At 38.7% G+C, this 23,447-nt stretch overlaps 1 protein-coding gene and 1 pseudogene across 14 annotated transcripts in view; one reads left to right on the top strand and one right to left on the bottom strand.

Moving 5' to 3' along the window:
• CEP112 (centrosomal protein 112) overlaps positions 1-23,447 on the top strand; it is a 462,552-nt gene that overhangs the window by 129,389 nt on the left and 309,716 nt on the right. The gene's annotated exons all lie outside the window — the stretch shown is intronic.
• LOC128774334 (U6 spliceosomal RNA) lies at positions 20,661-20,761 on the bottom strand (annotated as a pseudogene).

The raw sequence follows: 23,447 nt of genomic DNA, 5'->3' as shown, positions 1-23,447 counted from the left end.
AGTTACCGACCAGGGGTCTTTACTAATTGCCTTCAGGAGAGAAATGCCTTCCTTCAGCCCTGCCAGTTATTCTGAAGCTTTCTCAGACTTTCTAGAGTACACCTGCTCTATGCTTTTCCTCCCTCTTGTGGCAGAATTCTTAAGCCTGTTCATTCCTTTGATCCTGCACCATACCAGGCTAAGTGTCGCTGTCGACTCGTTTGTTTTTACAGAAATGGTGCAGAAGCTCAAGTCTGTGGTCTTTTCCTGGCCCTCAGATTTAGGCTGGCTCTCTGTGCCATGCTCAAGCTTGCTCTGCCTGCTGCCATTGAAACCTCGTGCAGGGAGCTGGCCACAGGGTGGGGGGGTGTGGGTAAGGTGCACAGAGTACTATGGGTGGCTGTGGGCCTGTTGAGGGATCTGTGGGTAGGGCATTCCCAGTGGCTCATGGGCAGGCTTCTTGGTGGAATCCATGATGGAGTGAGTAGGACGCGAGCACTGTTAATGCCCTCTGAGAGCCCTGTCTGCTTTTCTCCCAGCCTCTTCCCACCCGCTGGTCACGCAGCTCGTCCTTCAGTACTCTGGATGGGGCGAGACAGAAATGAGCTTCTTTTGCACAACCTTTAGGTTTGTGAGATCCTGTTGTTACATAGCATTGTAATGTATTCTCATCTGTTGAATAATATTTCAAAGTGAACGTACCGCAATATACTTATCCATTCTACTGTCAATTTCTAGTTTGGGGATATTATTAATAGTGCTGCAATGGATATTCTTACTATGTTTCTTTCACATACACACATTTCTGTTGGATATATCTACCTTCACCCAAATTTTCATGTTGTGCCAAGCTGGACACGTGCAGGCTTTTAGATCATTCATTGGGATTGTCAAAGAACTGAGTGAAGTTAATGGGGGTTCAGGTTGCTTTGGGACCAAAGGGAAGAAGTTGGAGGGCTTTCCTCACTGTAACTTCACCCTGGTGCAGTTTTGAACCTCTAATTCTATTAATAAAATTAGTATTTTAATCTTAAATATTTTAATATTTTAAAATATTCCTCCAACAAATTCTCAATAGCTGTTTGTTTGTTTTTTAAATATATAATCATATTTTCAGGTAGCACTGCTTTTTCAAGTATAATTTCACTTGCACATAAATTATTAGAAAAAACATTCTTGAGGGGCACCTGGGTGGCTCAGTCAGTTAAGCATCTGACTTCAGCTCAGGTCATGATCTCACATTCACAAGTTCAAGCCTCGCGTGCTGACAGCTCAGAGCCTGGAGCCTGCTTCGGATTCTGTGTCTCCCTTTCTCTCTGTGCCCTTCCCCCTCTATCTGTCTCTCAAAAATGACTAAATGTTCAAAAAAAATTTTTTTTAATAAGAAAAAAAAATTCTTGATGTTTTCTGAGGTAATTCAGAATGTTCTTGAATTATATTTTTATTTGTTTTGCAGCCAACTCTCAGTGCTGGTGCTAGTCAGCAGATGGTCATCATTTGGTTTATTGAAAGTCATTCTATAAAATTATTTATTTACGCAAAAATGAACCATTTCTCTTCTTCTGCCTGACTTTAGAGTTTTATTTAAAATGCATTAATTTATGAAATATTTTTGGGGTTTTATTTTTCCAACACATTTTAGAAAACAGTCTTTTCTTGCTTAATATACACAGTATTTATAATCCCCCATTACAGTGGAAAACAGATTATTTACCCCTAAAGTTATATTTTTAAAGAAGTTATATTTTTAAACATGAGTGGAAAAGCTTCCCTGTAAGGTTCTTTTAAATCTCCTTCATTTATCTTTTGGTTGTTTGTTGTTATAAATCAACATTTATCATATTAGTAGGAATGGGGATTAATCTTCAAACAGGAATGCCTTAGAGTATAGATAATAAAACTGCAATGTTATAATGACAGTGTTTTTGTCCTTTTATTTGCTAGTAACTAATCTTAAAAGAAGACTTAAATGGAATACTAAATAATCTTGTGATTATTCCAAAGAGGGAGTGGACTACATTTTGATTAGGTTTGTTTTTTATTGGAACATTGCTTATTTCAAACATTTAGATGAAGTTCCATTAAAAGCAGATAACCTTCCAGTTTACCCAGAAGCTTGAATTTTGAATTTTGGTAGAAAGGGAGAGCTGGGTTCAGTCAGCCTCGTGTAGAAATTTTCAAGTATAGCTGAATCGTATAATTCTAAATTCAGTTTTATATATTGCCTGAATGAGGGACTGCGGCTTGGTCCTTTTGTTTGTAAGGTTGGTGAAAAAAATCTCAAGGAATTACTCGTGATATACGCTTTAAAATGGAAAAAATTGAATTAAGGAGCTATATAGAAAGAAGCTAAAGATTTCTATGCCTAATAAGTGAATGAAAACATCTTTACCTCAATAAGAAAATGTATTCTGTTTAGAAAACAAATTTGTACTTTTAAAAACCTTTCTTGAAATATAATTATAAAAACTGTTCCACTACAATATAAAGTAGGCTGTAACTTATGATACTTAATAAGGAACTTTTAATTATTTCAAATACATATTAAATCTCGAGCTCTCATACGGTGATAACATCCCCTCCCACACTCTGTGCTTTTTTCTTTTTGCAACACTCTACTCTTTATCTCCAAAATTGTCTTAGCCATTCTTATTTGGTCTTCTATTTCAATTTCAGAATCTGGTTTTACTAAAATTCTGTTGATATTTTATTATATTTGCATTATCTTTATAGATTAAGTAGAATTAAAAATTTTACGAAATTGGTTTCTTTCTTCCATACATAGTATATTTCTCCATTAGTCTGTTTCAATGGCTTTTAATGTTTATAATTCTCTCCACATACATTTTACATATTTTTGTTAAATTTATTCTTACATATAGTTTATGCTACCATTTTGTATTTTTCTTTTTTAAACATATATATTTTAACTTTTTTTAATGTTTACTTATTTTTGAGAGAGAGGGAGAGAGAGAGAGAGTGAGCAGGGGAGAAGCAGAGAGAGAGGGAGACACAGAATCTGAAGCAGGCTCCAGGCTCTGAGCTGCCAGCGCAGAGCCTGATGTGGGGCTCAAACCCATGGACCAGACCATGAGATCGTTACCTGAGCTGAAGTCAGACACCCAAGTGACTGAGCCACCCAGGTGCCCCTAAATTTATATATGTATATTTATTAATGTTTACGTATATTTGAGAGAGAGAGAGATAGTGAGTGAGCAGTGGAGGGGCAGAGAGACAGGGAGACACAGAATCCAAAGCAGGCTCTAGGTTCTGAGCTGTCAGCACAGAGCCCGACACGGGCCTCGAACTCACGAGCCGTGAGATCATGACCTGAGCCGAAGTCAGATGCTTAACCAACTAAGCCACCCCGGTGCCCCTAAACTTATATTTTCTACTTGAAGGACCCAGTTAATAGACACACATTTTAAAAAATATACTTTGGGGTGCCTGGATGGCCCAGTCAGTTGAGCATCTGACTATTCATTTTGGCTCCGGTCATGATCCTAGGGTCGTGGGATCGAGCCCTGCATCAGGCTCTGCACTGATAGCACAGAGCCTGCTTGGGATCCTCTCTCTCCTTCTCTCTCTGCCCCTCCCACACTTGTGCTTTCTCTCTCAAATAAGTTAAAAAATAGTTTTTGTTTCCAAATTGCTTTAGCTGTGGAAATTACAGCTCCCTGCATACTGTGTACTGTCATTCATTCGTTCCTTACTCTCCGTCCCCATGTTTCCTGGGACTTACTGGCTCCGAATGGATGTATATAGAACATTTGTGGATATTACTTGGATTTTCTCTGTTATGTGGAAGAATCCCAGCCAGTAAATTTTAAAAATTTGTTTAGACACAGAATCTTTTACCTAAGGGGGGAAGAGGGTGTCTTCCTACCTCATTTTTCTCTGGTTCTGTTTCCAAAGACCAGTTTACTTTTGCTCTTAAGTGGACCTGTGTAGATACTTTTTTATCAGTCTGCTTCCACTTGCTTTGAATTATTGGCGATTCCTCCCACCTTCTTTCGTCAAGTTGTTTGTTTATCTCAGTTCTTGTTCTTGGGGTTTTTGCCCCATTTTTTCCCCCTTTCTCTTTCTAGGCATTTTAGTGAGTATTTGCAGGATTCAGGAGTTGTTAGCCAGATTCCATTTTGTATGTGGAGACCAGAACTATTTTTAACTTATTTTCTGATAGAATTCTTTTTGAAATGTAATATATACACTTCCATCCTTTTTACCATCGCATAATGAAAACAATTTATGGTAAGTCAGAATCGTCATTTGTGGAATCAATTCTTGTGATTTACTGTAGATTCAATTATAGATTAGTTTATGTGACTAAAATCTAAATACATAGCGACCTCCCCATGACCTTGAAACTTGATTTTTAAAAATTCCTTGATCTCAGCTTGCTTTGTGGTCTTTTGCCTCTTTTTTTCAGGAGGCTAGCAAGCCGTGTGGAGCTGTATGACCTCCTGAGCAGCGCAGTGCTGTTAGCTTTCTGCAAAATTAATAAGCGAATCAAAGGCCGACTCAGATCTCCCAAATGGTTGTTTTATAAATCCAGAAAATCATCATACTCTCTGTTGCCATGAGTATTCTTTCATTTTTCGTGCCACTGATATGTGCTTTATTAATGTAATAGACCACCGTCAACTCCTTCTGAACTTTTATCGCTGTTTATTTTTTCCCAACGCTGTTTGTGTCATCATATACTCGTGGAGCACATAGGGAAGCCTTTGTCATCACTTTGTCGTCATCTCCTCCTCGTCACCTGCCACCTGTCACTAATTACGTGTAAAATTGGTGCTGTTTCTCTTCTTGCACCTCCAAAGTAGTTTCTGCTTTCATTAAAGTCCTTGTTTGAATCCCTTCCTTTCCTATATCCTGTTAACGTAGAAGGCCGTCCCCCAGGCCCATCCTCCCGTGCATTCTTTGGCTCCTTTCACAAATATGGCCTTTTCTCCATTGCGCAGACTAATTTAAGACCCCTTTGTTCTCTCTCAGCTGCACTGGTCCTTTTAATGTTTTTTTGTTTTTTTAATTTATTTTTGAGACAGAGACAGAGCATGAACAGGGGAGGGGCAGAGAGAGAGGGAGACACAGAATCCGAAGAAGGCTCCAGGCTCTGAGCTGTCAGCACAGAGCCTGACGCGGGGCTTGAACCCACAAACTGTGAGATCATGACCTGAGCCGAAGTTGGACGCTTAACCAACTGAGCCACCCAGGCTCCCTGCACTGGTTCTTTTAACATGTAGACAAGAATAAGCATCCACCTTAAAACACCGTTTCTCAACCGCCACCCCCTATCTGTGACCCTTTTCCCTCTTTGCTGTTTTTTTAATTAATTTATTTATCTTGAGAGAGAGCGAGCGAACGCATGTGCTTTCGTGAGTAGGAGAGGGACAGAGAGAGAGGTAAAGAGAGAGAATCCCAAGCCCTGACATGGGGCTCAATCCCACGAACTGTGAGATCCTGACCTGAGTCGAAATCAGGAGTCAGATGCTTAACGGAATGAGCCACCCAGGCGCATCTCCCTCTTTGCTTTTATAGGCAGGTGTCTGCAGTTATTTTGTGAATTTCCTCCCATTTTTTTGTCTTCAGCCCAGTTCAGTCTGGCTGCTTCCATCATGCTGCAAAGCTTCTCCTAAGGCTTCAGTGACCTTGGATCTGGCTTTTGTTCAGTCTCCTTCCCTACGACATTTTCTTCTTCAGCTTTTGGGATACACCTTATCCTGATTTTCTTCCTTCTACTCAGTCTTGGTTGCATTTTCATCCCCTCCTCTGCTCCCTCTGGCTCCTCTCTGGAACAATCCAGTCCAAGCCCCTAGCTTTAGAAGGCATTTTTCCAGACCATTCTTATGGCAGTGACTTACTACTCATGTATGTCTTAGTCTCAGGCCCTTTACTTCCTTAATTTTCTTTATAGCACTTATTACTATATATTTGAATATTTGTAATTATTTTCCACTTTTAAATTCACTTCCTACAGAATTTCAGGATGTCCCAGAAGCCACTACTTTCCCTTCTTTTCTCCTTCGTGATGCTCATATCTTAGCCCTTTCTGTGCTTTCTTCTTGTCCATTTTCTTTTTTTTTTTTTTTTCAACGTTTTTTATTTATTTTTGGGACAGAGAGAGACAGAGCATGAACGGGGGAGGGTCAGAGAGAGAGGGAGACACAGAATCGGAAACAGGCTCCAGGCTCCGAGCCATCAGCCCAGAGCCTGACGTGGGGCTCGAACTCACGGACCACGAGATCGTGACCTGGCTGAAGTCGGACGCTTAACCGACTGCGCCACCCAGGCGCCCCTCTTCTTGTCCATTTTCATGTTCTTCTGCTCAAGCTCATGCTTTCTCGGCCTGCACATGGAGTCATCCTGCACTTATGTTCAGTTTGGCCCGCCAAATGGTTTGAAAAACTTGAATCACTTGCCAACATTATAAAATTAGGAGACTTCATGTGAAATTTGAAATTCTGTTTTCTCTTAAACCATGCAAGATCTCGGTGCCTGGGTGACTCAGTCGGTTGAGCGTCCAACTTCGGCTCAGGTCATGATCTCTCAACAGTTTGTGGGTTCGAACCCTGCATCAGGCTGTGTGCTGACAGCTCGGAGCCTGGAGCCTGCTTGGATTCTGTGTCTCCCTCTCTCTCTCTGCCCCTCCCCTGCTCATACTCTGCCTCACCGTGTCTCTCCTGAAATCATTATTGCACTATATGCTAACCAACTTGGGTGTAAGTTTAAAAATAAAATAAATAAATAAATAAATAAATAAATAAACAAACAAACAAATAAACAAATAAATAAATAAAATAACAAGTAATGCCAGACTTTATCCACGTGATCAAGGTCAACATCCATAGTGATAAATCATGTAGACAGTATTACCCTTAATATGATGTGCTAAAAAGCACACTTTATTTCTATGGCCTTCTTCCTAAAGATCTACAACACCAGCCTAACCATTTTTTTGAGAAAAACACTGGACCAGTTCTAATAGAGGAGCATGCTATAAAACACCTGACCAATGCTCCTCAAAACCACTGAGGTTATCACAGCCAAAGAAAGTCTAAGAAACTGTCACAGCCCAAAGAAGCCCAAGGAGATATGACAAATAAATGTATTGTGGTGTCCTAGATGGGATTCTGAAACAGAACAAGGACATTAGGTAAAAACTATGGAAATCTGAATAAAGTGTAGGTTTTACTTAATGAGAATGTGTCAATATTGGTGCTTTAATTGTAACAAAAGTGCTATATTAATGTAAGATGTTAATAATAAAGGATGCTGGGTGTAGGGTATGTAGAAACTCTCTGTATTATCTTTTCAGGTTTTCTGTAAATCAAGAAGTATTCTAAAAAAATCAGTCTATTTAAAAAAAAAAAAGAAATCAAATCTTCCAAACAAAGCATAATTGAGACAAGATAGAAAATTATTGCCCATGTTGAAAGCAATGTTTCTTTAAGCTCAATTAATTTCACATTGGACTTAAGCCTGTGTATTAAAAATATAAAGGAAGAAAACAAATTACAAGAGGCTTAAATTTTTTTTTTTTAGTGTTTTACTTATTTTTGAGAGAGAGAGAGAGAGAGAGAGAGAGAGAAAGAGAGAGAGAGAGATGGAGCGTGAGCAGGGGAGGGGCAGAGAGAGGGGAGAGAGCGAATCCCAAGCAGGCTCTAGGCACTGAGCTGTCAGCACAGAGCCTGATGCGGGGCTCGAACCCATGAACTATGAGATTGTGACCTGAGAGGAAGTCAGATACTTAACCAATGGAGCCTCCCTCCCTCCCCATACCACCTGGTGCCCCAGGAAGAAAGCAAAATTAAATAACACATCTGAAGTACTAGAAAACATCCTTAATGATGGTAACTTCTCACAGTTATGTTAGCTGTTAGCTATCAGATACTTTGATTTCTTCATGGAGATTCAGAAAATAAGTTTCATCAGTAATATACTCGTGTAAGCTAACTCTCAATCTGATGTTAATTTCAATAGTAGATCTCTTTCTGATGGTATCCCCAGGGAATATATATTCTAAACACAGTGTCTTACATATCTGATACATTTATTCTTATATGTGGTAAAAGTCATCCAAGAAGTTGGAAGAGATATGAACTAATACGGAAGGATGGAGGGGGCAAGAATGTATGTGAAGAAAGCTGAGAAAATGAGCCCAGTTGGAACAGGGATCCAGGAAACTGGTGGTCAAGATTGAAAAGGACCCAACCCCCACAGTGGTGGGGGCAGAAGAATGTAGCCTGTCCTGTAGGGAACAGAGAATGGTTGGAGAATTTAGTAGCAGCATAGCATATGATGAAACTGATGTTGGAGGAAGACTTAGTCTTCCTGAATATCTCTCTGCAATAAACTAGGTTTTGAAGAATAGAAAATGAGCTGGTGGAGAAGAGAATTTCCCTGCTAGAAGGAATAAAATGTTTCAAGACATGAATGTGGTAATGTGTTACTGTCTAAGCATGAGGTTAGGAGGAGAGCAAACAGATCTGATTTTCTGGAAGAAAGATTTTTGTTAGACTATAATGAACAATAAATAAGCAAATGTCAAACATTTCCAATCTTAAGAAAAACATGCTTTCACTTCCTTGCTGAATGTCCTTTATTCCTCCCTAAACCATAGTGCCTGAAGTTTGAGGTCATGAAATTTAACAAGGGAATTTAAAAATTGGTCACTTTGTTAAAATTTGGATCTTCTGGTTTTTTATTACTTGATATAACATTTATTCATTTTAGGTGTGGAATACACAAATGTCAAGGAACTTTGAAGAAACTTTCAGTAATTTGAACCATATATCTCTATTCTTAAGTGAAAAATGAAAACACCCCAAAGGAGGTTTTATGTGGAGTAAAGTAGGTCTGGAAATGGTCTATATTGAAAGACCTAATGGTCTTTTGATGTCTGATTCTTTGATTTTGCTTTTTCTTTTTAAAGGGGTGCTATGTGATTATTAGAAACATTTCAAGTTCTTTACTTGGGAAGTTAATTGTTCCTTCGCTTGCTCTATTCTGACTAATCAGTGGCCTTGAATGGTAGCAGTGTTTGAAATTGTTACTAAGGAGATTCACCTTGTTTGGTAGAGAGAGTTCCAATTCATGATGAAAGATTCCCACATCCATAAACTGTAGTCATTCCTTCTGCAGGTTGTGGCTCTGGTGTGAACATATATTTATAATATATTTAAGAAGTTTCATTTTAGTAATTTTCTAAGTACTTACTGGGAATATAGTAGTTTGTCTTCTTGCAACTGGTACCATTACATTTGAATTTGGAATTTATGGATAAATTACTAGAAGCCTCCATCAAAAATTTATATTCGTTTTTGGGGCGCCTGGGTGGCTCAGTCGGTTGGGCGGCGGACTTCAGCTCAGGTCATGATCTTGTGGTCTGTGGGTTCGAGCCCCACGTCGGGCTCTGTGCTGGCAGCTCAGAGCCTGGAGCCTGCTTTAGATTCTGTGTTTCCCTCTCTCTCTGCCTCTCCTCTGCTTGCTCTCTCTGTCTCTCTCTCTCTCTCTCAAATAATAAACATTAAAAAAATTTATATTCGTTTTGTTAGGTGATTTAAAAAGTATTTAGTTTGGCATTGATGCAAACCTTTGTGTCATCTTGAGAAAAGTTATCCCTACACTTTGGAAAGTGCCTGCAAACTCTGAATATAATTTCTTTTTTTTTTTTTTCCCCCTTAAAAATAGCACTCTTAAGTTATCAGTGGTGGTGCTGGTGGGGACCCATCTTTTCTCTTTTCTGCATTCTGCTCGAGCATCTGAAACCATTTTAGGTGGAGAGCAGTCAAAGCTTCCCGTTTACTATAGGCATTCCTTAGCCCCAGTGAGCATGCTGACATAACCTTCCCTCTAAGAAACACGATGGAAGGTTCAAGGGAGGACAGAAATCTGTGGTGACCTTGTTTCCAATTGAAAAGGAAGTTTCTATTCTATTAAGTACTTCTTTGCAGGTATGTCTTTACAGAACTCCGTATTTCTTCTCATGGGAACACAGTGCTTTAAATCAGCGTCAGTATAATATGATGGTCAAGAGGCCTCTTACTGACGGGGACATCCGGGACGCTATTTCACACGACAGGTTTCGTTTGTAACGTGAGACTCTTAGGTTTATTAGATTTCTTTCTTCAGGAGTTAAGTTTGCAAAATTCATTTTTTTTAGCAGTGTGTGTATATAGCCTCCTGAGTTTTATTACAATCAAAAGTCACTTTAGTAATGAAATGTGGTACAATGAATTTGAGCCTGGTGGGGAGTTGATAAACTAATAAAATATAGGAATACTTTAATGTTTTATAGTTAACAAAATGTATATGTTCCCTTAGTTCATCCTCCAAAGAATCTTGTGTGGTTGTTTGTTATTGTTTTCAATGTAAAAGGAGAAACTGAGGTTCAAAGAGATTAAGCAGTTTAACCAGTTTGGCACGGTTAATATGTGGCTGGGCTAGGATTTGATCCTAGGCCTTCCAGTTTCTGATTCAGTGCTCTTTTCCTGGTAGAATGCTGACTTTTAGCTTTTGTGTCGCTCAGTAGGTCTCCTTTTGTGCTTTTAAAGTGACTTGATCCAAATGATTCAGAGATGGCAACATTTACTAGATATATGTCATTGCTAATTCTTGCCTGAAGACCCAAATGGGAGAATATGCCCTGCCCACAGCTTCTGATAGCTGCCCACCATGGGACCGCTTCCCCTTCTCTGCCATGTGCATCGGGTCTAGAGTGGGACACCCGATCCAAAGGCAGCAAATTCATTTTACTCTAAGATACAAAGAGCTTAGGGTCACACAGCTCGTAAGTAGAGGTGCGAGGGCTTGAAATTGTATGTGTTTGACTCTGAAGCCCCTGTTCTTAGCCATTATAGGGCACTGCCCCTCCTTCCTGATCTTGAGAATTTGGAACTGGGAAAGCTAGAGACTAAATCAGTGCAGAAGCTGGAAACACGGAAAGTTACCGGGATGAAGATTGGCTAGGCAGCCGCTATGGGCCGTATGCAGGCTAAAGTTCCGAGTAATTATGCTGAGGCCAAGAAGAAAACGCAAACCATGTGAACAAAAGCTTTGTCTATTCCAGCTCCGTCTCAGGAGAGACACTTCCAGGGCGCCTGGGTGGCTCAGATGTTAAGTGTCCCAGTCTTGAGTTTGGCTCAAGTCATGATCTATCTCATGGTCGTGGAATTGAGCCCCAAGTGGGGCTCCACGCTGAGTGTGGATCCTGCCTAGGGTTCTCTCTCTCTCTCTCTCTCTCTCTCTCTGCCCCTCCCCACCTCGTGCTGACACTCTCTCTCTCTAAAAAATAAAAAAGAGACACTTCACCAAGATCTCCCATCTTTACAGTATATAGCCATTTTATTTTGGTAGCGTGAGTTGGAAGGTATATTAACAATTTATTTAAATAGGTATTTTTTTAAAAAAATCGATTCAGTGTGGTCTCTATAACGTTATTCCAAATTATTTATTTTGAAAAGACATTTATTCAACTAACTGGTTAAGAACATTTTCTTTTTCAATAAAGTTTAATTGAGATTGTTCTGAATTTGACACTTTATTCTGTAGAAGTCTCACAGAGATTTGAGGGTTTTTTTTCAGGCTTTATTTCTGTTTTTTTCCCCCGCATATAAATATGGTTTTCTTTGCTACATTAAAAGCTTCAATTCTGGAATAACAAAAGATAGAAAAGATATTTAGACCAAATAAAACTGAACTTCAGTGTCTCCTCTGTCAAAATTATCACAAATATTTACTAACAAAGCCTGAATTAATATGGAAATGGCATGCTTCTATAGATTCCTTAGGAATTTTAAGAAAGACTATTATGAAAATAAAAATCATACTGCTTTACTAGGAACATCTAGGATTTATTCCGTAGGGATGAATTCTTAATGTAAAGTTTAAAAAAAACCCAAAATTTTGTAACATTTTTTATTTGCGAGAGATTAGAAGCCAGTAAATAATACTTCCTTTCCCTCTCAAATTTAGAATTAATTTGAAAAAACAGAAGAATCAGGTAGCTGAAGTTGTGGTTTAGGTGTGTGGCCAACATTCGGCTTGGGAATCCTTCCTCCTAGAATGAATGCACTTGCCTGGTCATAGCCCAAGAGGCCAGTCAGAGTCTGTGCACAGCAGAAGACATTCCTGGAGAGAGAAAAGAGGGGCGGAACAGAGCATTCACAATTGTTTCTCCCAAAACACAGCACTGTTAGCAGGTGTGGGAGGGAGCCGGACCCAAAGGGGCAGAAGTTCTCTTCTTGCTGACGGAGCTGAAGTCCTGTTAGATTTTTTTTCTTTAAAAAAAATAAAAATTTTTTAACATTTATTTATTTTTGAGAGACAGAGCATGAGCAGGAGAGGGGCAGAGAGAGAGGGAGACACAGAATCCGAAGCAGGTTCCAGGCTCTGAGCTGTCAGCACAGAGCCCGACGCGGGGCTCGAACTCATGAACTGCGAGATCATGACCCAGGCCAAAGTCGGACTCTTAACTGACTGAGCCACCCGGGCTCCTCTTTTCTTTCCTTTTTTCTGTTGGCATTTCATTTTAGAAGCTCACCCTCTCCTCATTGATTTTATCCTTTATTTTTTGAGTAAATGGAGCATTAACATGGTTTTAAAAATCAGACCTTCACTAAAAGGTATATTCAGACAAGTGACGCCCCACCCCCACTCCTTCTGTCCTTTCTTCTCAGACCCCAGCTCCCATAGGTGGGTGATCTCATTCATTAGTCTCTGACAGATCCCTTCTATATTTGCTTTTGCACAGATGAGCAGATACGATACGTGCACATCTCAGTGGATTTTTCTTGCGCTTTGTTTTTTCATTTGTTGTAAACTGAAGGTCATTCGTTCTTTGTACATCGGTGTCGTATGCTAATGTGTGGATGAATCAGTTTATGCAACAGCTCTCCTACCTATGGGCATACAGGTTGTTCCCAGTATTTGCAATTACAGGGGATACTGTAATGAATAACCTACGTGTATTTTTGTATTGTTTGAAATATATATTTGCCGTAACTTTTTAGGCGGGGGAATGCTGGGTCAAAAGATAAACATATATGTAGTTTTGTTCTCTATTGCCAAATGCTCCTGCATGAAGGTGGTACTGATTGAATTTCCACTGGATATATATTAGAATGACTTTTGACCCACAGCCTCCCAAATAGAATGTGTTGTTATATTTTTAAAATATTTGCCTGGTAAGGTGATAGGTGTGATACGCTGTATCCCAATATAGTTGAAACTTGTAGTTCTCTTATAATAAGTGGGAGTAAACATATTGTAATATATTTAAGGGCCACTTCAGCAGCTTTATTGAGTTGTAGTTGAAATTCAACACATCTCATATATTTAAAGTATACAGTTTCACATTCTGACATATGTTTACAGCTGTGAAAGGAAAGTACCAACTTAAAAAATATGTCTCTGTCAGCATATAATTATTCCCAAAAGTTTTGTCATGCCCCTATGAAATCTCTCCTATCTACCTTTCTCTGACTTCTCCTTATGGAGGCAGGCACTAATCTCCTCTCTCTCTCTCTCTCTCTCTCTCTCTCCCTCTCTCTCTCTCTTTAAGTTTATTTATTTTGAGAGAGACAGAGAGAGTGTGAGAAGGTGAGGGGCAGAGAAAGAGGGAGAATTTCAAGCAGGCTTCGCGCTGTCAGCACTGAGTCTGACATGGGGCTCAAACTCACGAACCGTGAGATCGTGACCGGATTCGGAATCAAGAGTAGGACGCTTAACCAACTGAGCCACCCAGATGCCCCAAGCACAAATCTCCTTTCTGTCACTATACTTTAATTACTAGAATTAAAAAAAAATTTTTTTTCAACGTTTTTTATTTATTTTTGGGACAGAGAGAGACAGAGCATGAACGGGGGAGGGGCAGAGAGAGAGGGAGACACAGAATCGGAAACAGGCTCCAGGCTCTGAGCCATCAGCCCAGAGCCTGACGCGGGGCTCGAACTCACAGACCGCGAGATCGTGACCTGGCTGAAGTCGGACGCTTAACCGACTGCGCCACCCAGGCGCCCCTAATTACTAGAATTTTAAGTAAATGGAATTGTACTGTTTTACATTCCCCCCCAGTAGCGTTTGGAGCTCTGTTTCTTCCACATCCTTATCAATACTTGATATGGTCAGTGTTGTTATTTTCACAATTCCAACAGGCTTGTCTAAGTATTTCACTGTAGTTTTATTTTTTATTTTATTTTATTTTTCATTGTGGTTGTAATTTGCATTTCCTTAGTGACTAATGTTGAAAAACTTTTCATGTACTTTTTTTTTTTTTTTTTTTTTTGCTATAAATATATCTCCTTTGGTGACTGTTCAAAATTTTAGCCTCCTTTTTTTTTTTTTTTTTTTTTTTTAAACTGGGTTGGTTGTTTTCTTATTATTGAGTCTTGAAAATTCTTTGTATATATTGGATACAAGTCTTTTAACAGACGATTTGCAAATGCTTTCTCCCAGTATGTGGCTTTCCTTTTTATTCTTTTCAAGGTTTCTTTAAAAGAACTGGTGTTTTAAACTTTGATGAAGTCCATTGCATTTATTTGTTCTTTTATGGATTGTGCTTTTGAGGTCACATCTAAGAAATCTTTTCCTGGTCCCTGATCACAGTTCCAGGTTTTACATTTGGGATTTTGATCCATTTTTTAAGTTAATTTTGTATGTGCTGGGAAGTATGGATTAAAATTCTTTTTTCTCTTTCTTTCATAATACTGCGTCATTGTCCTTCTAATATGTGTAGAATCTGTAGTGATGAAACCTCTCTCGCTTGTAATGTTAATTTGTAGTGTCTCTTTTTCCCTGTCAGTCTGGCCAGAGGTTTATTAATTTTATTGATCATCTTGGACTTAGGTAATGTAGTCATTACTAAATGTAGTATTAGGTTATCCAATAATGAGCTATTCTTGCCTTCATGGCATAGATCCAGCTTAATTGTCGGTGATTTAAAGATGTCACTGACTGTCTTCTTGCTTGTGCTGCTTCTACCATGAATCTGCTGCTCTCCTTATTTTTGTTTCTCTGGAACATTCTTTTCTCTGGCTGTTTTCAAGATTCTTTTTTTTTTTTTCTTTGTCACTGATTTTGGGAGAAATCGATTATGATGTGCCTTCATGTAGTTTTCTTTATCTCATGTTTGGAGTTCTTTGAGTTCTTGGATGTGTAGATTTATAATTTTAATTAAATTTGGAAAGCTTTTGGCCATGATTTCTTCAAATATTTTTCTGTCCCTACCCCTCTCTTCCTTTAAAAACTCCAAACACACACGCGTTAGGTTGCTGATAGTTGTCACTGATGCTTTGCTTCTTTTTTATTACTCCATTTTTCTTCTTGTGCTTTGGTTTGGTTGGTTTCCGTTGCTCAGTCTTCAAGTTCACGGACCTTTTCTTTAGCAATGCCTATAAATCCCATCTGTTTTATTCTTCATCTCACACGCTGTAGTTTTTCTACAAAACTCCCAAAATTCTGTCTCTAGTATTTTCAGTATGACAACATAATTCTCAGCCTCATCCCAGGCCCCTTTCTCTCCGTTGTTTGTATTGGTATCTTGACCCCTGTTCTCTTCCATGATTTAACCACAGTCATTGCCTTTCACACCTTCTCGCTTTGTTACCCTTTATGCTGGGAGTGCCCTTTCCTGCATTTTTTTCTATCTAGTCCTCCACATCCTTCAGTCAGCTTCTTCTTTTTGATAGGAAAAAAAAAGATGTATGTACATTTGATGTGTACATTGAAGTGTAATTGACATACAGTTCAGTTAACTTTGACATCACTTTCTTTCATCCTAATTCCTAGGTAAGGTTTTTCACCCATTATATATAAACCCTTAGTACTCTACATTTCTGTTTTGGTCATTGAATTGAATCCTCATTGTTCTTATTTGTATTAATTCGATGTCTTTTTTTCTTTGCTCTACTTGAAGCTCCCTTAGCACAGAAGCTGAGGTGGTTAATTCAGTGATGTCTGCTCAACATCTAGCAAGGTGTCTTACAAATAATGGTACTTAACATATTAACAATAAATGAATTAATGAATACCACATGGCAGCAGATTAACAGTGACTGAACTTCTTATTAAGCACATTTAAGAATATCACTGGAGCCTTTAGAAAAATTTAGTATGAGGCAGGAGGGAATGGTCAGTGGAACATGGATGATATATGTTTATAAATAAAGACATATCTGAAAACTAACATAAATCCAGCTTATGTACTTTCATGGACTTATCAATAGCCTTTTATAATCAGTAAAAATGGTTGCATACTTTATTATAGCTGAAACAAAACTTTATCTTTAGAAATCTCTTACCAGATTCATCTTCCCCTTGAAATAAATAAGAATCTTCTGATGGAGATTTTCTCTTTTCAGGGAAAGTATGATGGTAAGGAGGAAAATAAAAGATATTTTATAAATATCAAATACAATATGTCTTTTACAGATACATCCACATTTTAATACATGTAGTTAACAAAATATATATGTTACTCCTCTTAAACATTCTGAGTGATGGGGGCACCTGGGTGGCTCAGTCGGTTAAGCATGCAAATTTGGCTCAGGTCATGATCTTGTGGTTCATGAGTTCGAGCCCCGCATCGGGCCCTGTGTTGACAGCTCAGAGCCTGGAGCCTGCTTCAGATTCTGTGTCTCCCTCTCTCTCCACCTCTCCCCTGCTCACACCCTCTCTCTCTCTCAAAAATAAAAATTAAAAAAAAAAAACATTAAAAAAAACATTGAGTGATGATCTTACCAAATGATGTGCCTTTTATGAAGCTTTTCTATTTTACCCTAGGCACAGATAATTATTCCTCTGGTCCTTGTTTGCTCAGAGTATTATGTTCATATTATTGTGTAGCTTTTGTGGCACTGGAAGTAGTGTAGAGTTTGTCTTCTTTCCTATATTGCCTGCAGGGACAATGTGTTGGTTATTTTTGTATTTCTAGCACCAAGCATAGATCCTGTCATAAAATAGGAGTTAAGTAAATGCTTGATAAATATTTTAACTTTCAAATGTTCTAAAAGTGATTTGGCATGAAAATATTAATGTTATGTGAGGGTAAATTATAGTGAAGACCTACTTGTCTTCAGGCTTAAAGAAATAGCATGATGTCGTAAAATGACTTTGGACCTTGAAGTCAGGTGGGCTGGTTTAATTTCTCCTTCTGCCATTGACTATGTAAACTTGGACAAATCACTTAACTCTTCTAAACCTCCTTGTTTTCATTTGTGAAAAAAACTAAATGAGAACTTTTTTATCATTATAAAAATGGAATGAAATAATACATGAACTGCTCTAAACTAATGAGCATAATAAACACTCAGTAAATTTTCACTCTTTTTCATCCTTTGTGAAGACATTAAAAATTAGGTTGCACTATAAATGCTATAGCTTGTAGCAGGCTTCATCCACCAGAAGTACTGAGCAGTGGCTATCGTGATTTTAAAATTATTTTGTATAATTTAGAAATCATTTCTGATAAGCAGAAAACCTTCTCTCAATGATAAATATGATATTTATGTTTGGTAAATAACGAGAAAATTTGCCTACTTAAAATTTGATCTACTTGTGCATAGTGATGAATGTAAGTGAGAATATTTTCTTGCTACTTTGAAATATTGAACTGCCCAGGGACAAGGCATGGATGATGTTTTGAAGGAAATAAATATTTCAGCTTCACGTTTCAGCCTTTCTTCTGTATTCCTTTGATCTGGCTTTGGTTTACTTATTATTCTGCTTGAATGACTTCACATTGCCTTCTTCCTCTCCCTAGTTACAAGAAGTGGTCCTGTACTTATTTCAATATATTTAGGCTTTGTCATTTTATAGGATGAATGTGCCTTTCCTTATTATTTACTGATATACTCCTGCCTGTAAAGTAAGCTGGGTTGGTGTGTGTGTGTGTATGTGTAACTTTGCTTGTATGATGTATAATTTATATATGGAACTTTTAATCAGTAGTTTCTTAAATATAAGAAACATAAAAACAAACATTAGATTTGAGATTTTTTGAAGCTTAAAAGAGTTTAAAGATTTTAAAGGAATTTTTCTTCATTATACACTGTAGCTGTTTTATCTTTAAGGATAACTTTCTCAGGGTTTTCTGTATTTTACCATAAATATTCCAGTTGCTTTTCTATTAGCAACTGGAGTTGCTGCAGTAGAGTTCTTTTAATTTATTTATAGGCCTATATTATAGGAAGAAGTTAGTTTAGCACATAATTATTATATAAAACTTTAAACTGCTTAAACATTTCATTACATTTACCTATATTGCTTAATTTTATACTTTATAGACAAATCTTCTGATCTCCTGAGATTTTTTTTTTTATTTTTTTATTATTTATTTTTTTTTTTTAGTGTTTATTTTTGAGAGGGAGAGAGAGAGAGACAGCATGAGTGAGGGAGGGGCAGAGACAGAAGGAGACCGAGATTCCGAAGCAGGGTCCAGGCTCTGAGCTGTCAGCACAGAGCCTGATGGGGGGCTTGAACCCATGAGCAGCGAGATCATGACCTGAACCAAAGTTGGACGCTTAGCTGACTGAGCCACCAGGCACCCCTCTTTTTTTTTTTTTAAAGTTTATTTATTTGAGAGAGAGAGAGAGAGAGAGAGAGAGAGCGCGCAAATAGGGGAGGGACAGAGAAAGGGAGAGAGTGAGCATCCAAGAGAGCTGACTGAGCCACCCAGGCGCCCCGAGATTGGTTTTCTTATACAGACTCTCTCTGACTCTTTCCATTTGTCATATTCCTATAGACTTAGAATTTGTCACACAATATATATAATATTACACTACTATATGATTCTTTTTCTTGCATTTTTCCCCCTTAATCAGATTGTGGTTTCTCCAAGAGAGGATCCATTTTTTTTTTTAAATTTTTTTTTAACCTTTATTTATTTTTGAGACAGAGAGAGACAGAGCATGAACGTGGGAGGGTCAGAGAGGGGAGGCACAGAATCTGAAACAGGCTCCAGGCTCTGAGCTGTCAGCACAGAGCCCGATGCGGGGCTCGAACTCACGGCTGAAGTCAGCCGCTTAACTGACTGAGCCACCCAGGTGCCCTGAGAGAGGATCCATTTTTATACTTCTAGGTTTTTTGCAGTATGTGACCTAGTAGATCTCAGAATTTGCTGCCAGGACTCTTGCCTCAGTTCTTAGAACATGACTAAGTTACTGAAAATACAGGCTAGGAGGTTGATGCCAGGATCAATTCTTTAGAATCATGACTCACATCCTGTTGATGTCAAGGAATTTGTAGACCTCATAGCCGAAATGCATGTTTTTAAGAGATTTTTGGATAGTTGAAGAGATTCCTCATTCTTATTCGTAACATGCTTCAAAACCAATCATGGTTCTTCAGGACTGGAGCCTGGCCCCGGGGTCACAGACTTCTGGGGAAGCATTGACCGTAAAAGAGTCTTGTTAGAAGAGAGTTTCATAGCACTTCTTTATACTGTTACCAAACCCCTTTGGAGCATTTCTACTTGTACCAAGAGAAGCATCCCTAGCTGGTTTAGCACTGGAGTATCCTGGTTGCACGGAGCCTCGTTGTGTGTTTGCCTGTGGTCATCTCAATGCCATCCTATTTGAGGCAGGATTATGCTGAGAACTGCTGACTTTCTTCGTTCTACCTTTACCGTTGCTGCACATAAGCCCACTTACCCCTAAGGGGCTTCTAAGAAGGTTGTTCTGATTCACCAGAGTAGGATGGAGATTCCGGCAGTAGAGATCGGTCTTACAGTCCCATCTCTTCCATTAACTGGCGTGGAACGAAATCTCCCTGAAGCCTCTCCTTCTGTTTCTCAAGACCCTATGTTCAAATATCTGTTATAATATTTAGTATTTATCTTTATTTTTTCCCTTTACTTAATGGAGTCTTCTTAAAATGACAGGGTTCGTGGGGCGCTTGGGTGCTCAGTCGGTTAAGTGTCCGACTTCGGCTCAGGTCATGATCTCACAGTTCGTGGTTCGAGCCCCGCATTGGGCTCTGTGCTGACAGCTCAGCCTGGAGCCTGCTTCGGATTCTGTGTCTCCCTCTCTCTCTGCCTGTCCCCCGCTCACGCTCTGTCTCGTGCTCTCTCTCTCAAAAATAAACATTAAAAAAATTTTTTTTTAAAAGACAGGGTTCTTATATAGCTTTGTTCCTTAGTATAAGTTAATGGTAAACACGTAGGTCTTAGGCAATTTTTGAAGAATGAGTTAAGAAAAGTTTGGATGAACTTGTTGTAAACTCAAAATATGATGTTCTTTTAGGAGGAAAAAGAATGGAAAAAATCTTCTCAGGTTTGCTATGGCCATTTTAGACATAATTTTGTTTTTCTTGGAAATACTCTTTGTAGGGGCACATGGGTGGCTCAGTTGGTTAAGCCTCCAACTGTTGATTTAAGCTCAGGTCATGATCTCATGGTTGTGAGATCGAGCCCTGTGTTGGGTTCCATGTTGGGTGTGGAGCCTGCTTGGGATTCTCTCTCTCTCTCTCTCTCTCTCTCTCTCTCTCTCTCTCTGTCTCTCTCTTTGTCTCTCTCTTTCTGTGCCCCTCCCCTGCTCACACATACATGCATACGCGTTCTGTCTGTCCCTCTCAAAATAAATAAACTCAAAAAATATTCTTTTTATCTTCCACTATATTATGAAAGATGTATTTATGTTTGTTTTTCAGGCTTCAGTGGTTATATGATTATCTCTGTGACTCGGGAAAGCACTTTGTGTATTTTATGTGTCATCCTTGTGCTGGGGCCACGCTAACCTTCTCTGTATCGTTCCCACTTCGGTATATGTGTTGCTGAAGCGAGCGCTGTCCCTGTGTAGTTGAATTGAATTCGCACCACGCACACCCACACTGTGTTTCAAACCCGTGATGTATGTCTTTGCTGTGAGCAGTGCAGAAATGCTTGGCAGCGACATTTCCTTATGGGGCCTTAAAGCTTTTCCATAAGAAGTCACCTTAGCTGTGAATTGGCATTCTCCTTCAGTATTTCAAAATCGCTAGGGTGCCCTGGGGTTTTCCACAGCCGCTCATTCCTCATTAGCCATCGCATGCTCCTTTTCTTTGCCTGTTTGTGGTCTTATGAACTTGCCTTCAAGAAACTAACACTTTCTTTGGTCACTTCTTTCTTTGCAAGTCTTAGCAGTCATTTGTTGAGCTCCAGAAATTTTAATTCAGAACCGTGCTGATTCTTTGCACTTGACCGCACTCAGAATTTGCATATTTGGGGGGATGCATCTTGGTGAAGGAGAATATCTGGAACTAATTGAATAGTCTTTGGGCAGTTTTACCCTGGGTCCTATCTCATCTAGATTTGCCACTATTAGGTGTAAATATGCCCTTTGGGAAGAAATAATTTGGCTTTTTTTGGTGATTTTTAATTTTTTTATTATTTTCTTTAATGTTTATTTTTGAGAGAGAGAGCGAGCATGAGCGAGGGAGGGGTAGAGAGAGAGGGAGACACAGAATCTGAAGCAGGCTCCAGGCTGTCAGCACAGAGCCCAATGCGGGGCTCAAACTCATGAACCATGAGATCATGACCTGAGCCCAAGTTGGACACTTAACTGACTGAGCCACCCAGGCATCCCTTTTGATCATTTTTTAAACCTGGTGACATTACCTAGAAGGAGTCAAGTAAGAACAAAAATGAAAACTTTAAATGCTTAAAGACTGAAACAAAATTTAGCCTATGGATTTTTTCTTTGCCTGATTTAACTTTTAAAATTTGTTGTATTCCCAACTTATTTGTTTACCCATATAGCATTAAGGCAATTATAAATATTACATATTAAGTTCCCAGACAGCCCTTGATACGCTCTAAATTTTGAATATATACTAGTTTTGTTTGTTGTTATTGTTTTCTATTGCTGCTATACCACAAACATGGCGTCTTAAAACAATTCAAATTTATTATTTTATGGTTTGGGAGATCGGAAGTCCAAAAGGAGACTTAGGGCCTAAGATCCAGGTGTCATCAGGTCTGGTTTTGCAGGGAGGTTTCAGGGAAGACTCTGTTCTTGGTTTTTCTATCTTCTGGAGGCTGTCTTCATTCTTTGGTTTGTGACCCTGAGTCATATTGTCTTTTCTCCATTGCTTCCTCTCTCATATTGTCTTGTTTGTCCTTTGACCTTCTTGCTTCCCTCTTACAAAGACCTTGTGATTACATTTGAGGCCTAACTAGGTAATCTGGGATGATCGCCCCATCTCAGATATTTAACTTAGTCACATCTCAAAGTCTCTTTTGCTATATAAGGTAGCATATCTACGGTTCCAGGGATTAAAATATGAATATCTTTGAGGAACCATTATTCAGCCTACCACCTCAGTACCGTTTCAGACTTAATCAGTTGATCTACTCTGTTGGATACTAGAGTTGGTATCACTGATAGGAGAAATGACTTTCAACTCCCTCTAAAAACATATCCCCCGTAATTTTCCATCCATACCTCATAGAGCTAATTGATGAAAGGTAGGAACAAGGAGTCTAATTTTCCCAGCCATCATAAGATGTGGATGCATCATAGTCAAAGCATAATGGTGTGATGTTACCTCTTAAATGGGCTCATTTATTGAGATATAAATAAATCACCAGCTTTATTGAGATATAATTGACATATAATATGGTGAAGCTGATAAGGTGTACAACGTAATGATTCGTTATATGTATTTACTGCAATCCAATTCCCACAATAAAGTTAGTTAACACAGGTAGCACCTCACATAATTAAAATTTTTTTTTGAGATGACAGTTTCTTGCTATTTACTCTCTCAGCAATTTTCAAACACACATATAGTACAATATGGCTAACTATACTGTATATTACATCCCCAGAATTACAGTATGTAATATACATACTATAAATTAATTACTGTATATTATTTATCTTATAACTGGAAGTTTGTACTCTTTGAACACCTTCACCCATTTTCTCTACTCCCCCCCCACCACTCCACTGGAAGCCACCAATCTGCTCTCTGTTTCTGAGTTTGGGTGTTTTAGATTTCATAAACAAGTGCGATTATACAGTATGTGTCTTTTTCTGTCTGACTTATTTCACTTAGCACAGACAGTGCCTTCAGGGTCCATCCATGTTTTTGCAACTGGCAGCATTTCTTTCTTTTTTATGGCTGAATAATATTCCACTGTGTGTGTGTGTGTGTGTGTGTGTGTGTGTGTGTGTGTGTATTCCCTTTTTCCCACATCCTCACCAATTCTTGTTATCTCTGTTAGATGATAGCCATTCTAACAGGTTTGAAGTAATATCTCATTGTGGTTTTAATTTGCGTCTCCCTGATGATTAATGATGTTGAGCACCTTTGAGTATCTATTGACCATTTGAATATCTTCTTTGGAAAATTGTCTATTTTGCTTCTCTGCCCATTTTTTATTGGATTATTTGCTTTTTTTCTGTTGAGTTATATATTTTGGATATTAACCCTTATCTTATCAGATATGTGATTTGCCATGTTTTCTCCCATTGTGTAGATTGCCTTCA

Source organism: Panthera pardus, unplaced genomic scaffold, assembly GCF_024362965.1.
Source record: "Panthera pardus isolate Hobbes unplaced genomic scaffold, ASM2436296v1 HiC_scaffold_3, whole genome shotgun sequence".
Classification (NCBI taxonomy): Eukaryota; Metazoa; Chordata; class Mammalia; order Carnivora; family Felidae; genus Panthera; species Panthera pardus.
The sequence above is the reverse complement of the archived record's forward strand: the minus strand, read 5'-3'. Positions and strand labels throughout refer to the sequence as shown.